The 14,435-nt window shown below is 35.5% G+C and overlaps 1 long non-coding RNA gene across 10 annotated transcripts in view; it reads left to right on the top strand.

Moving 5' to 3' along the window:
- The first annotated feature begins 5,607 nt into the window (after window positions 1–5,607).
- Window positions 5,608–14,435, top strand: part of LOC102145075 (uncharacterized) — a 117,851-nt gene continuing 109,023 nt past the window's right edge. For 7 of the 10 annotated variants that reach the window (XR_012414544.1, XR_006698731.3, XR_012414545.1 and 4 more), the window contains exons 1-2: window positions 5,720–5,897; window positions 13,313–13,484. This is a non-coding gene — a long non-coding RNA (uncharacterized lncRNA). Of the gene's footprint in view, window positions 5,898–13,312; window positions 13,485–14,435 lie in introns of all 10 variants that reach the window. The other 3 variants (XR_012414547.1, XR_012414546.1, XR_012414543.1) reach the window with 3 other exon arrangements.

Raw genomic sequence — 14,435 nt, 5'->3', positions numbered from 1 at the left:
AACAACCCGTGGGTTTGTGGGATATTTTCCACTATCTCTGGGCAAATCTCTGGAACAATTTCAAAGGGAATGGATCTGGATAATGTACTTCCCATACCAATGGATAGGTCTAATCTGAAATCAAGACATGGGAATTATGTTCACCCTGTATTCATCCTGTCTCTTTATTCTTCATGTCATGCCCTTCTTCACAGTCCTTGCCAGTTATAAGACTACATCTGTTGGCCTGCAACTGGGCAAGTAAACTTTTTTTTTCAACTTTTATTTTAGGTCCAGGGATTACGTGTTCAGGTTTGTTACATGGGTAGATTGCATAATGTTGAGGTTTGGTGTACAATCATCCTGTCACCCAGGTAGTGAGCGTAGTATCCAACAGGTAGTTTCTCAACCCTTATACCCTTCTCCCCCGCTACACACTCTGGTAGTCCCCCCAGTGTCTACAGTTGCCATCTTTACGTCCATCTGTACTCAATGTTTAGCTCCCACTTGTAAGTTAGTTTTCTGTTCCTGTGTTAATTCACTCACATGATTACCTTATTTTTTATGGCTGCACAGTGTTCCATGGTATATACATACCACATTTTCATTACTACATCATTAGTCGGTAGAATTTTCACTAAAAGCACTCGATACAGTTTTCCAATGGTCTCCATTGGCACTTTAAATTCAGCTTCTAAGTGCTTTGTCTAGTTAATTTGCCTGCTCAGGATTTCATGCACCCTTTATTTCAGAAAGGAAAAGAGCTGTGAGAAGAAAAGGTCTATGCACAAGTTCCTGTTGGTTGAAGAGTTTTGCCTTCTGTGGAGCCAAGTTTCCTTGCAAAAGAGCCTTGACTATGCTGCTTCTGCCAAATCACTTTACCTAATTATCTATTAAGTCATCCCCATAATCAAAATGTTCTCCTGAGTTTTTTAACAGGAACATGGATTTTGATAATTAAGTCAACAGATTTGAAGCTTTCAGACCATTTATTAAAAATTATCTTGGTCTAAAAACAAAGTTCCAAACAGGTTATAATCACCATAAGTGGAAAATATGAAACATTAAAATAATTGGTTTGTGCATGCTGTTTTCAAAATGAAGCCAAGGTCTTGATTTTAACCTGCAAGGAGTACATATTTTGCACTTGTAGGAAGACACAAGGTCCCAGCACTCAGGGATAGGTCATATGTAAAGGCAGTATCAAATGTCAGATAAAAGCAGAGCGTGATTTACCCATCCACCCTGAGCAACCAAAGGATCAGAAGATCAATTTTGGTCTCTGAAGTCCAAAACCATCAATTATGAAAACTCCCTCACTTGGGGATGACTTATATTTTTCATCAATCTCCATAAACTTAAAGCACTGAATATCCTAGTGTATAAAATGTATGTCTCTGACTTGCTTACAAATACATTGGGTGGCCATGGGCTTGTGTGTGTGTGCGTGTGTGTGTGCATGCGCAAGTGCATGTTGTGTGCCAGATATTCAATCATACTATCTAATACCATCTCTCAATATTTTGTAAAACAAAAGCAAGGCATCATTTGCATTCATAAATGAGGCCCCTCTTGTTTTTCACAAAAACAAGCCTTTTTAAATAAAAGGTGCCACCCTCCTGTGAGGCAGAGCCCTGCCAATTGCTGTAACATTTGTTATTTGAAGTGTATTTCCACTGAAGAAACTGACTTTGAGCATTCGTGGAATGCTGTACAGGTTTTATCATCTATTTGCCCAAATAGAAAGAACTGTAGCCTTGGGGATCATTTACTGGAACTGGCCTCTTCCTCATTACCTGGTTCTTGCACGAAACGAAGCAGATATAAATTTGGAACATCTGTCTAGGCAGCTAAAATGAAAGCTTAAAAAATTTACTGGGTAAAAGCTTTCAGGGCTGGGCCACAGGCGGCCAGAAGACTGCTATGGCTGATATGGACTACTTCTGTTCCCCTGGCCCCACGCCCTGTGCTGGGTTGATTTAAATCTAAACTCTCCATCCCCTGCAGACTGGCCCATGGACTTAACAGTAGGGTGCCAGGGATGCTGAGCTTCTTGTATTGGCTCCTTCTAGTTCAGCGTGGGGTGCCAACCAAGTAATGGGCATGAACGTGAGCAAGTTCACAGTGCACAAGTTCTTCTCAGGTGTATCTCCACAAGAAATCTCACTTGAAGAGTTCAAGTTAAAGTTGCTTTGAGATGATATGCAAAAGAACAGCAATTAAAGCATTTTTATTGGCTTCATAATTTCTAACTGTAGAACAGCTATAGTTATCTAAGATAACTACCTGTAGTGTACGTATGGCGAAAGTAAATGAGATCATATTGAATGACCTATTTATGTTTCTCATCCATGAGATATTAACTGCCTATGTTTAACTATATCTAGGTCCTGTGTTTTAAAGTGTCTATTTTCCAGAGGTTTGGAGCTTCGGCAAACCTTTGAGCCTCCTTTCAGACAAAAGCCATGTCTATTTCACCATTAAATCTCAAGAAGTTAGCAAAGTACCTAGCAAAAGTACTCTGTAAATGCTAAAATAATAAAGTATTATAGGCTTGGACACTTTCATGTGTAAACATATCTTAAGGTCATCCTAATGTTCCTGTTCCTTAAATTTACATACATGAGTCCTTAAAAGTTCTTTCATGTGATAATTGTTTAATCTTTTTTATTGTCAGCTGTAGGAAATACACTTACAAGCTCTTAGGACCCCTTCAAAACATGGGTGGAAGTGAAGGTCATTATCTTAAGTGAAACAAGCCAGGCACAGAAAGACAAATATCACATGTTCTCACTCATAAGAGCATGGTGTAAAATGTGTTCATATGTATGTAAACAGTGGAATGATAGATAATGGAAACTCAGAAGGGTAAGAGCGTGGGAGAGGGGAGGATGATGAGAAATTAGTTAATGGGTATGATGTACACCGTAAAAGCCCTGACTTGATCACTGCACAATCTATGCATGTAATACAATGCATAGATTTGTACCCCATAAATTTGGACAAATAAAAAGGAAAAAAGGCAAATCTAAGCAAGTGTCTTCAAACATGAAAAAAAAATTCTGAAGATCGTGTCAGTGGCAAGTACAATAGTAAAGAGTTAAAAGTGCAGAGAAAGGCTTTTATCCTAGGATAGAGAATTATATAAGTCACAGCTCTTGCACAGAAGCTCCATGGGATGAAGGACTGATATAGTTAAAGAGGAAATAGTACAAACATGATACTAGGGAGATCTGTTCTTTCCTAGAAAACAATTAACTTGGAAGAGGTTTACCACAATCTACCTCTTCTCAAATCACAGCGGCAAATAACTATCAGTTCCTAGAGGAATCATAAAGACCTTAGAATCTAGAAAACAATCCATGAGATAACATACAGTATAGTCTTTGCAGTTACCAATATATGTAGCTGGTGTTAACAGAGGGATCATGAGTGGTCAGGGAGGTCTCTTAAAAGGTAACGGAGGCTGGGCACAGTGGCTCATGCCTGTAATCCCAGCACTTTGGGAAGCCAAGGCAAGCAGATCACTTGAGGTCAGGAATTTGAGACTAGCCTGGCCAACATGGTGAAAACCTGTCTCTACCAAAAAAAAAAAAAATCCTGGTGATGATGGCACACACCTGTAATCCCAGCTACTCAGGAGGGTGAGGCATGAGCATCACTTGAACCTGGGAGACAGAGGTTGCAGTGATCCAAGATTGCACCACTGCACTCCAGCCCAGGCAACAAAGTGAGACTCTGTCTCCAAAAAAAAAAAAAAAAAAAAAAAAAAAAAAAAAGAACCCAGTGAGGGCACTATGTTTTAAAGGACAGGGAGATCTTACTCTTCTTGACTTGGAATCCAAGATGCCCAAGAGAAAGTGTAGTCTAGGGAAACAGATTCCCAGTACAGCTGGAGAAGAGAAAACTGTTGAGCAAATTACAGCATTGATCACCACGTGTAAAAGCTATCTGACAAAAAGATGATTATACATCTTTTTCAAACTATCCAAATATACAAACATATGACATGCACAAAGAAGATGAATGATAAAAAGTAGTCATAACTAGAGCAGCCATGGTAGCAAGTCTAAAAACATTGACTTGAAAAGCTCCAGTCATCAGCATCCTCATAGAAGAGACATTACTATTATAGGAAAACCAGCCCAGTGAGGACCAGCAGGATGCAGAGGATGGCCCAAATCAGGACCAGCACCAAAGCTAAGATGTTGTTTCTTAGCCCCGGTAGGTGAAGGATTTTGCCAACATGTGGAAAGAAATCCAAATTTAAAAAAGAATCAATGTGTGTGATGTGCCTATGTATGTGCTCATTCATTTATAGTATATTTGCATTTAAAATTAAAAATGTGAAGAGTGTGTGTGTGTGTGTGTGTGTGTGTGTGTCTCCTCATATTGGCTAAAGAGTTTTACTTCTTGATTCCTCCAAAGAGAGTGAATTGTTAACTTGGACAAGTGTCTCAAATTTTTCATACATATTTTTCTCATAAGGCAAACTGAATCATCTGAGAGAGACTACCCATGGTGTAAGCAAGCCGAAGAAATGCTTGAGGGCACAGCCACTTCAAAGTCTTCCATTTTTACTGCCTTGGAAATGATGTAATACTGATTTTTTTCTGAAGACATAAGTGTCTTGCTTTGGCTTCAATTCCTTTTAGGCCCGTTTATCTGCCCCTTTTTTGTTTGAGCACAACTAGTGGGTAGATGAGGGGAGAGCTACAAAACACTTTCAGTGTACTCAAATAAAGTGTACTTTAATCAAATGCCACTTTTTATTCTGTAAGAATGTTGGAAATACTATTTCCAGTCTTAAAAATACCACTTAATCTGCTTACTCTCTGAAATAACTAGTTTTGTTGCCAAAGAATGACTTGAGTCAATGATTCCAGGGTTTTAAATTTCACAATAACCAAAAATTAGAAAAAAAAATTATGCAGAGTTTCATAAGTTATTGTTTACACTAAGAAAGCACATTAAAAATTTCCAAGTACTGTCTTCATTTTACTATGTTTCAAAATTATTTTGAACACCCCAAAAGTAAGAAATATATATAACCTGAATATATAAACAAGGAAGTGATTTAGAAATCAAAAACTTACTACATTTTCCTAATTTTACCTGATTTGTAATGTAAGTAAATTTGAGGCACATTGAGATTCACTGGTTTAGATAAAATGAGATTTCCCTTGCTGATATAGAAAAAGACCACATAGCTAGGAAGTCATTGATGTGAGGATGTCATTACATTGCCCTCAATATTTCGATTTAAAAGATACTAGAATGAGTAACAAACATCATCCAGTTTGGACAATTTAGAATCATTACAGAACTGTGCCTTGTCTTTTCTGTTTTGTTTACTGGCATGTACACTGATCTTTAAAACATCACAAAGTATGCTGCATGGACTAATTTGACCTAGAAATACTTTCATACCAGTACTTACATGGATATTAACATTGGAAACCTAATACTCCTAGATCCACTTTCGTATTTAAAACAGTACTCGTATTTAATAAACTTTTCTGCTCATTAACAGTTGATCCACTTCACATATTCTGTTGCATGTTAGACAGAAGAGAACATTGAGTTCTTCACAAGATACTTTTGGTTAAGCATGCCCTGGGATGGAGTTACCATGCTGACTTGATTTACTTCCATGCTTCTGCATCAATCAAGCCAGGAGGCTATAATTAGAAAGAAGACTTCCTTAAATATTAAAAATGTAATCATTGCAAACTAGGTCGAGGAGAAGTGATTAATAGGGTTGGACAGTTTCTCTCACACAGGCATCAGGGTAAATTCTCAAGATGCCAAACCATGAAGCAGAACTTTTATGGAGACCACTAACATTTATTTTCAGTTCTTCCTGAGAAAAGCACCCAGGCATAGGTTCCTTAAGTGATCTTAAATTGTCTTGTAAGGTAAGTCATTCCTGGTTACAATTCATTTGTCTTCTCTATTGGTACATTTGCTTTCTCTAAATAAGCTAATTCTGTGTTTGTTTCCAGGTTGCATGATCCTTGACTTTTGAAAAAATTACATTTGGTGACATGTACAGTTATGATTTTTCCCTCATTCTAGGTTACTGGTTTTTCTCCTATTTATTAGAAAAAAAAAGTACTGGCTACATTCTGTCAGCCATACTTTACAAATCAAACTCCCTAAATTTTCAGGAAAGCCCTGGTTCTCTCTACAGGGACATCTACAAATCCAGTGCCATGAAGTGGTAGGATAACCTTTTGTTCAACTGCACCACGAGACCTTGTGGTTGCCAATGTCATTGGGACTGGTAACGTGGAAGGCCAGTGCTCCGGGGTTGGGTAACATGAATGGCCAGTGCTCTATGGATGTATAACATGGAATATCAACAGACTAAAGGGCAATAATGGCATACCAGGATTCTAGGGGTCAATAACACTGAAAACTAGTTTTCTGGGGGTAAGTAACATGGAATATCAGCACACTGGGGGCCAGTAACATAGAATACTAACTCTTTGGGGATGCGTAACATAGAATACTTGACTTCCAGCTACCATCAAAAGCCCAACAGAAGACTTCTAGCCAAGTAGAGCTGAAAGTTAGCCCTCTGATGCAGATCTTCTGCTCCCAACAAATAGCAACGATAGGGGAAATATACAAATAAAATGCCCCCCAAAAATATAGGCAGATTAAAATGCAGCTAAATTCTGCTTATATTTCAGAAATGCTGAAAACAAAGGTATGGAAAATAGCTATTGTGGCAAAATAATGGGAGATAAAGTAGAATTTAAGGCACAATTAGTAAAGATCAAGAGGAATACTTTACAATAATAAAATAACTATGTCACCAAGGAGTTCTAATACATATGAGCTTATTTACTACAAATGATAAGGTCTCAATATTAATTGGATAGAAACTGACAGAATAATAAGGAGCAATTAACAAATTTACAATATTAGGGTAGGATATTTTAAGTCCTCTATCAGACAAAAAACACTTGTACTGTAGAAGATTTAAATTAAAAATTAATAAGACATATACATCTTTATCTTTAGAGTATTGCACCCCATTATCACAATAATTTTTCCCATTCATGAGGAAATCTTATAAAAATTGATGACAAACTAAGCCACAAAATAAATCTCTCAAATGTCAAATCATCTGTATAACAAAGACTATACTTGACAGTGTAATTAAGATGAACAATAAAAGGTAATTTATTAATATATTTACAAACCCAAAATGCACTTCTATATAACTCTTTGGTTAAAGGTGAAATTGAAATAGAAGAAAATGGCAATAAACATTTTATTTAAAACTGCAGTTGTAGTGGCAGGTTGGAAGAAACTACTAACTTCTTTCTGAGGACAAAGTTGTCATGAGGTAGAATTTTAGAAAGAACCACAAAAATCCATAGATTCAAGGAGATTAATAATGACAACTTTTAAACTCCTATACAATGACTGATACCCTATCACACATAACTACATTTGTGGTGTTTCATTAAGCATTACTGGGTTATGCCTTTACAAACCATAAAAGGGTTGATAGGTAAAAGGTTTATGCTTAAAGTGTCAGGTCAAGAACAAAGATATCAGACATCATGGGGTAGAATTTCTGTTCTTCTAGTTGTATGACTGTGGGCAAGTTATTTATTTTCCTGAGCTTCAAGTTCCTCATGTGAAAAATTTTACATATTAATAATCTCTACCATGTAAACTCTTTATGACATTGAATAACTTGAAATACATGAAACATAGTATAGTGCCCAACAAATAATAGGTTCAATAATTGTAAACTAGAATTTATTTTACATACACAATATTTATTTGATTATGTGTTTTATCACTTGTACGCTCATGTATGCTCCTTGAAGAGAGAAATAATTCTTCATCTTTGAGGAATGATGATCACAAAATAGTGCCAAGTACACAGTTGGTGCTAAATAATGTTTTTGCATTAATGGAATTTAATTAAGCATATCCATGCTGCTGGTGGTGGTAGATGTTAAAATTATCTAACTAGCAAAAGAAAAAAAGAAATATGGACAGGTTGCTAGCGACTAATAGTTACGCTTAAGTCCAATATCTAATTATCACTTCTCATTGAATATTGACTGGACGCTTGAAATAGACTCAAATCAGTTTTGTTTCATCGTGTCTGACATTTTCAAATATTCGTTAAATATAAAAATCTGTCCAATAACAGGGCATTATTATTGGGTGAGGTTGGGGTTGGGGCCTGGTTTGGTTTTCTAATTTCAAATATATGGTGGTGATAGAGAATATTCACTCAGATAAGACCCATAACAAAAAAGGAACAATTGTGAAGGGCATACAATACACATAATGTAGTGGTATGTTAAAAAATCCATTTATGCAAAGGTAAGTTAGTATTCTTTATATTCTGAGAGAAAAATATATATATTTTCCAGAATTGAGTGCTTCTACAAAATTTGATAAAATTAAAATGTTAATTTCACTTTGATTGCACATGTTTATTTTATTTGAATTAAATTATTTTATTTGAATTAGATGTAGCACTGCTACATCTAGCAGTGCTCTGCTGATTTGTTTATTTTGTTTCGTTTTGTTTTAGAAATATCTGTGTAGTTTAAGTTTTATTAAATGGCCACCTTAATGTGCAGTGTGCTTTGCTGAGCCCAATAAAAGGCCACAATAGATAATTGAGGGTTAGTTGACTTTGCAGCTGGTGCAAACACCACTGGCATTCTTTTTGTAAAGCTAATGTTGGAGGAAAATAACCATCTGTTTTCTTCTTTTACTGAGTCTTCAGACAATGGAATGCATCACTCAAGAATGAGAGTTTTTTTCTGGAGATTTTTCAGCAAAAAAAAAAAAAAGAAAGAAAAGAGAGAGGGAGGGAGGGAAAGATGGTGGAAGGAAGGAAAAAAGGAAGGAAGGGAGGGAGGGACCGAGGGAGGGACGTAGGGAGGGAGGGAGAAAGGTGTGTAGCTATTTTAATGTAATAGATACATTATCCCAAGCTGCTAGAAATTGGGGCAAGAAACTAAATGGCATCATAGGGTTATACCTTTACAAACTATAAACTCCTGTCTCATCAAACTAAGTGATGTACTCTTAAATAATAAAACAGGTATGATATTATTAAACTAAATATTTTTCTAGATGAAAGACAGAATAGAACAATTAACATATAACAACCTGGGAAAAAGAAGCTATGAATAACTTAAACAGAGGGGTGGGACCACCCCAAATTATCCTTGAACCATACTCTTTTTATTGATGGAATGAATCAAGTATAAACCCATGTGATACATTCTTGGGCAAAGAAAAAAAAATCTTACACAATTCCAATATTTACATGTAAAAATGACTGACAATTATATAATAAAATTTATTGGATAGGAGAGAAACAGAAGGAAAACTTGGAAAGAGGGGAAGAGACATTTATTGCTTAGAAAAGCCCATCCCTTTTGAGATTTGCAATTTTTTGTGTATAAAGAACACTCAGTGAGATTCCTCTATTGAGGGCGTGGACTACTCTGAACAAATTCCCCCTCTTGTTCTTTTTCTCAATGCATCTTATGCTAATTCATAACAGTATCTTTAAAAATTTTCCATCTACCATTAAGTGCATTTAGCAAGGTTATGTGTTATGGGGTCAACACACAAAAATCAATTCTATTTTTATATACAATCAGTAAACAATTAAAAAACAAAAATTAAATATGTTACCATTTATAATCAGATCAAAATATTAAAAACTTAGATACAGGTTCTTAAAAATATGGTCAGGGCTTGCATGTTAAACAGAAAATGTTGATTAAAGAAAACAAAGAAGACCTTTGACTTCAAGGTATACCATGTTTATGGATTAGGAAGCCTAACATAGTCAGTTGTTCCCAAAGTGACTTATAGATTTAATGCAATTCCTACCAAAATCCCAGGAGAATTTTATATAGGTATAGACAGACTGATTCTCAAATGTATATTGAAAGGCAGATAAACTAGAAAAAAACTAGAAAAAAATTGAAAAAGGAAACAAGATTGTACAAATCACACTATCCAATATTAAGACTTACTATAAAGCTATAGTAATCAACAGAATGTGGTCTTGATGAAGGGATAGACATGTGGATTAATGCACAGAATAATAGAGAGTTCAGGAATAGATCTACACAAATATGACAATTTGATTTTGACAAAGGTATAAAAGCAATTCATGAGACAGGATAATTTAGATATGTTGTTAGAAAAATTGTACCATATGCAAAAATTGAACCTATACCTAAATTTTATACTTTATACACAGATTAACTCAAAATGAACAAATATCTAAATGTAAAATTATAAAACTTCTAAAAAAATAGGAGTAAATATTCATGGCTTGCAGTTAGGTAAAAAGTTCTTAGAAATGAAACAAAAAACACAGTCCATAAAAATATAAATTGATAAATTGGACTTCATCAAAATTTAAAACTGTTACTCTGCCAAAAATCACTGTCAAGAGAATAAAACTACAGACTGCGATAAAATATTTTCAAATCACAAAAATGACAAAGGACTCGTATTAAGAATATAAGGAACTCAAAATTCAGCAAATACTGCATTATCTCACTTATATATGGGACCTAAACATTCAAACTCATAGAAGTAGAGAGTAGGATGGTGGTTACAGAGGCTGAGGGTGGGAGATGGTCAGGAAAGGGGAGATATCAGTCAAAGGTACAAAATTTCAGTTAGGATAATTAAATTTTGGTGTTCTATGGCACAGGATGGTAACTATAGTTAATAATTACATATATATTTCAAAATTGCTCCATTTTAAATATTTTCACCAAAAAAAAGGATAAGTGAGGTGATAGGTATGTTAATTAGCCTGATTTAAACATTCTGTAATGTATACATGTATAATTACATCGCATTGCACCCAATAATTAAACATAATTTTTGTCAATTTAAAAATAAATAAATAACAACCCAATTTAAAAGTAGGTAAAGGACCAAAGAGGATGTAAGGATGGCAGTTAAGCACTTGAAAAAACATACAACATTACTGACCATTAGGGAAATGCAAATTACAATCACAATGAGATGACACTACACATTTATTAGAATGGCTAAAATAAAAGATACTGATAATACCAAGTGCTAGCAAAGTGCAAGAAAACCAAAACTCTCATACATTGCTGATACATACTGGCATACTCACTCTGGAAAAAAGAGTTTGGCCGTTAAGCATGCACTTACTATCTAACACAGCAGTCATATTCCTGGACAAATAGAAATTATGTTCACACAAAAATTTGTACATAATTGTAGCAGCTTTATATGTAATAGCCAAAAACTGAAAGCAACCCAAATCTTCAACAAGTGAATGGATAGTATGAAGTGGTGCATCCTTATAATGGAATACTACTCACAATTAAAATGGATCAACTGCTGATACATGCAACAAAATGAATGAATCTTGAAGACATAGTGTTAAGTGAAAGAAGCCAGTCTCAAAAGTGTATATACTCTTTGATTTTATTTGTACTATATTCTCACTAATTTTATGTTACATTTGCAGTGGCCAATGTCTGTAATCCCAGTACTCTGGGAGGCCAAGGCAGGAGGACCACTTGAGCCCAGGAGTTAGAAGTCAGCCTGGGCAACACAGTGAAAACCTGTCTCTACTAAAACTACAAAAATTAGCTGGGTGTGGCGGTGCACACCTGTAATCCCAGCTACTTGGGAGGCTGAGGTAGGAGAATCGCTTGAACCCAGGAGGTGGAGGTTGCAGTGAGCCAAGATCATACCACTGCACTCCAGCCTGGGAGACAGAGTGAGACTCCGTCTCAAAAAAAGAAAATTATCAAAAAGACAAAACTATAGTGATGGAAATCAGTGGTTGCCATTGGTCATGGATTGGGAGAGAGTGTAATGATAAAGGGATAACATGGGGACACTTCTGTAGGGTTGTTTAAACTGTTCTATATCCTGATTACAGTAGTGATTATACAAATCTATACGTGTTAAAATTGTAATATTGTACACCAAAAAAGTACATTTTACCGTATGATAATTTTAAAAATACAAAACTTTTAAACACTATTTGACATTGCAAATTTATGAAATGTTTCAGCCACTCCTAGAATTTACAATATGCCCCTATTATTAAAACTCAAACTTTAAAATCTATAATTTAGGATGGTAGCAACTTCATCCATACTTTGCACAAAGAAGTGAGTTCTCTGAGCAGCCACCATAGCTTAGGCTACTAGGCAAGGAGAATAGTTTTTCTGGTATGGCTTCATTCTCTTTTTGATCAGCCCTTGGATCAACCCCTATACTGACTACACCAAGGATAGAGGAAAAGAGGACTGTTATTCTGCTGTTATGAAAAAGGCTGGAAAAAAAGGAGAAGATGCCACTTTGTGGGCAATGATAATATTGCTTAGGGCAAGAGCCTGGGGGAGAGCTGACACGGTTCAAAGTAGTGTTTAGAGACAAGAAAGAAACAAGACCTTCCTTTGCTTTTAAGTTTTGATAAAGCTTATATCTACAACATCCCGGCGCAATTTTTCTTGATGTATCTAATGCATCAGTATCACTGTTCCTCATTTAGCTGGCTTTTGCTTCTTATGTTCTTTTCTTTTCTATATTTTTTGTGTTCTGTTTCTATGAAAAAGAGTCAAAACATAAGCTAATATCAGAGATTCATTTTAAAATAATATCTAGGGGTATCTTCTAGGTTTAGTATAGGCTTAGCTCCACTTTTCACAGCTTCCACATATGTAGTCCTGCATCATAATTACTAGGTTGATCTAGTGGTTTTGTGTTTCTTGTATTATTTTGGAAATTCCTGAAGTATCTAATAATTCAAATCAGATTATATCATTTCTGGGATAGTTTTATTGCTAACTGTATTATAGTAAATTCAAATTTATATATCAAAATGCTCCGATAATCAGAATATTCACTCAAGTAAAAGCCAGTTCCACTGGAGATAACCTTTTGAAAATAAGAAAAGTCCACTAGTGCTAAAACACAAGGAATATACAATGAAGTCATCATTACTTTGTCAGCCACATAATCGGAAAAAAACTGTTCAGCAGGTGTTTATGAACCACAAAGAAGGAAAGCTGATGGTTGTAATTCTTAATCTTAAGATCCTATGCTTTGTTTCATTCCTCAGAGGATATTTGAAAACACTTCCTAGGAAGAAAGACTCAAGAAATGACCATTACCAATGACCTAGCTGCCATTTGTCACCCCATTTCCTGCAAAATGCATGCTCTTTATATTTTATATTTCCAAGTATAAATGTCTTGACCCTTCAAACACTGACCATAACTTTAATAAAAAATGTTTTTTGTTTATTTTTCAGCATTTTATATGTGGGAAGCACTTAGGAAATAATTGTCGAATGAATTAATTAATGAAGAAATGAATGAATTAATGAAGGAATGAATGCAAAAACAAACAGCTGTGAAAAAAAGCTAAAAAAAATTCTGCCTTCTTATGCAAGATGCTAATCATAGCATTCCACAATGCTAATGGTATGTCCACAGACTCCACCTTCTTCTGTATCTCTCCCCTGAGATGAATAGATGAGTCTATGGTCTGTGGGCCTTCTCATAGACCCATTATCTTGCACTGTATCCCTTTTCTCTGCCTAATTAAAGTATTTCTTCTGAAAGGCACTGCTGAGTTTAAAATGTGTCAAATCAAATGTTTGTGGAGGGCTAAAACACTATAGCCTCAGCAAATTGCAGTCTCTTCATCTGGGTGATGCAAGCACTGGCCTTGGCTGTGCCCAATTTAGATATCAGAAACTTGTTCCATTTGTACTATGCTATTTACCCATTATACTCATTCAATTTTCCCACATACCTTTCCCAATTATCTACCAATTTAATCCATTTAATCTATCTCTACTACAGTAAATATGTTCCCCTTTAGCATTTACTAGCACTTGGGCCAAATGTTCAAGGGCCTCTAACAGGCTTTGTGATTCATTTATTTTTCCTCTTCCTGTTCAATTTTGTACATACCACTCATCACGAAAATGGATGCTGCTGCTGTAGATAAATGCACTGGCAAGAACCTAACTACACAATCAGCCATTTAGTCCCGAAAAACAGAGTAATGACTGCAAAATGGATCTGGGCCACAGGGCAGAAACCATACTTAAACTTCATTCAGCATAGCACCTGCCACAGAGCTGATGTAGTGAAAAATTGTGTCATGATGAGATGCCCTAGGTCTGGGTGCCATTTACTGTCCTTTCCATTATTGTTGATAATAGCAGTGCTTTCAAATGGAACAACATTCTTCCTGCCATGGATCAAAAAGATTTAGAAAAATATCCTATCATCCTATTTGAGAGACCAATAAAGTAATAATTCAATTTTCTTAGTATTGCTGAGACCTTGGCAGCTAATATTAATTATTATCTCTAGCCATTTGGCACCAGCTAGTGCTTGTAAATTACAGTAAACTGCATTTTT

This window comes from Macaca fascicularis, chromosome 6, assembly GCF_037993035.2.
Source record: "Macaca fascicularis isolate 582-1 chromosome 6, T2T-MFA8v1.1".
NCBI classification, from domain to species: Eukaryota; Metazoa; Chordata; class Mammalia; order Primates; family Cercopithecidae; genus Macaca; species Macaca fascicularis.
The sequence above is the reverse complement of the archived record's forward strand: the minus strand, read 5'-3'. Positions and strand labels throughout refer to the sequence as shown.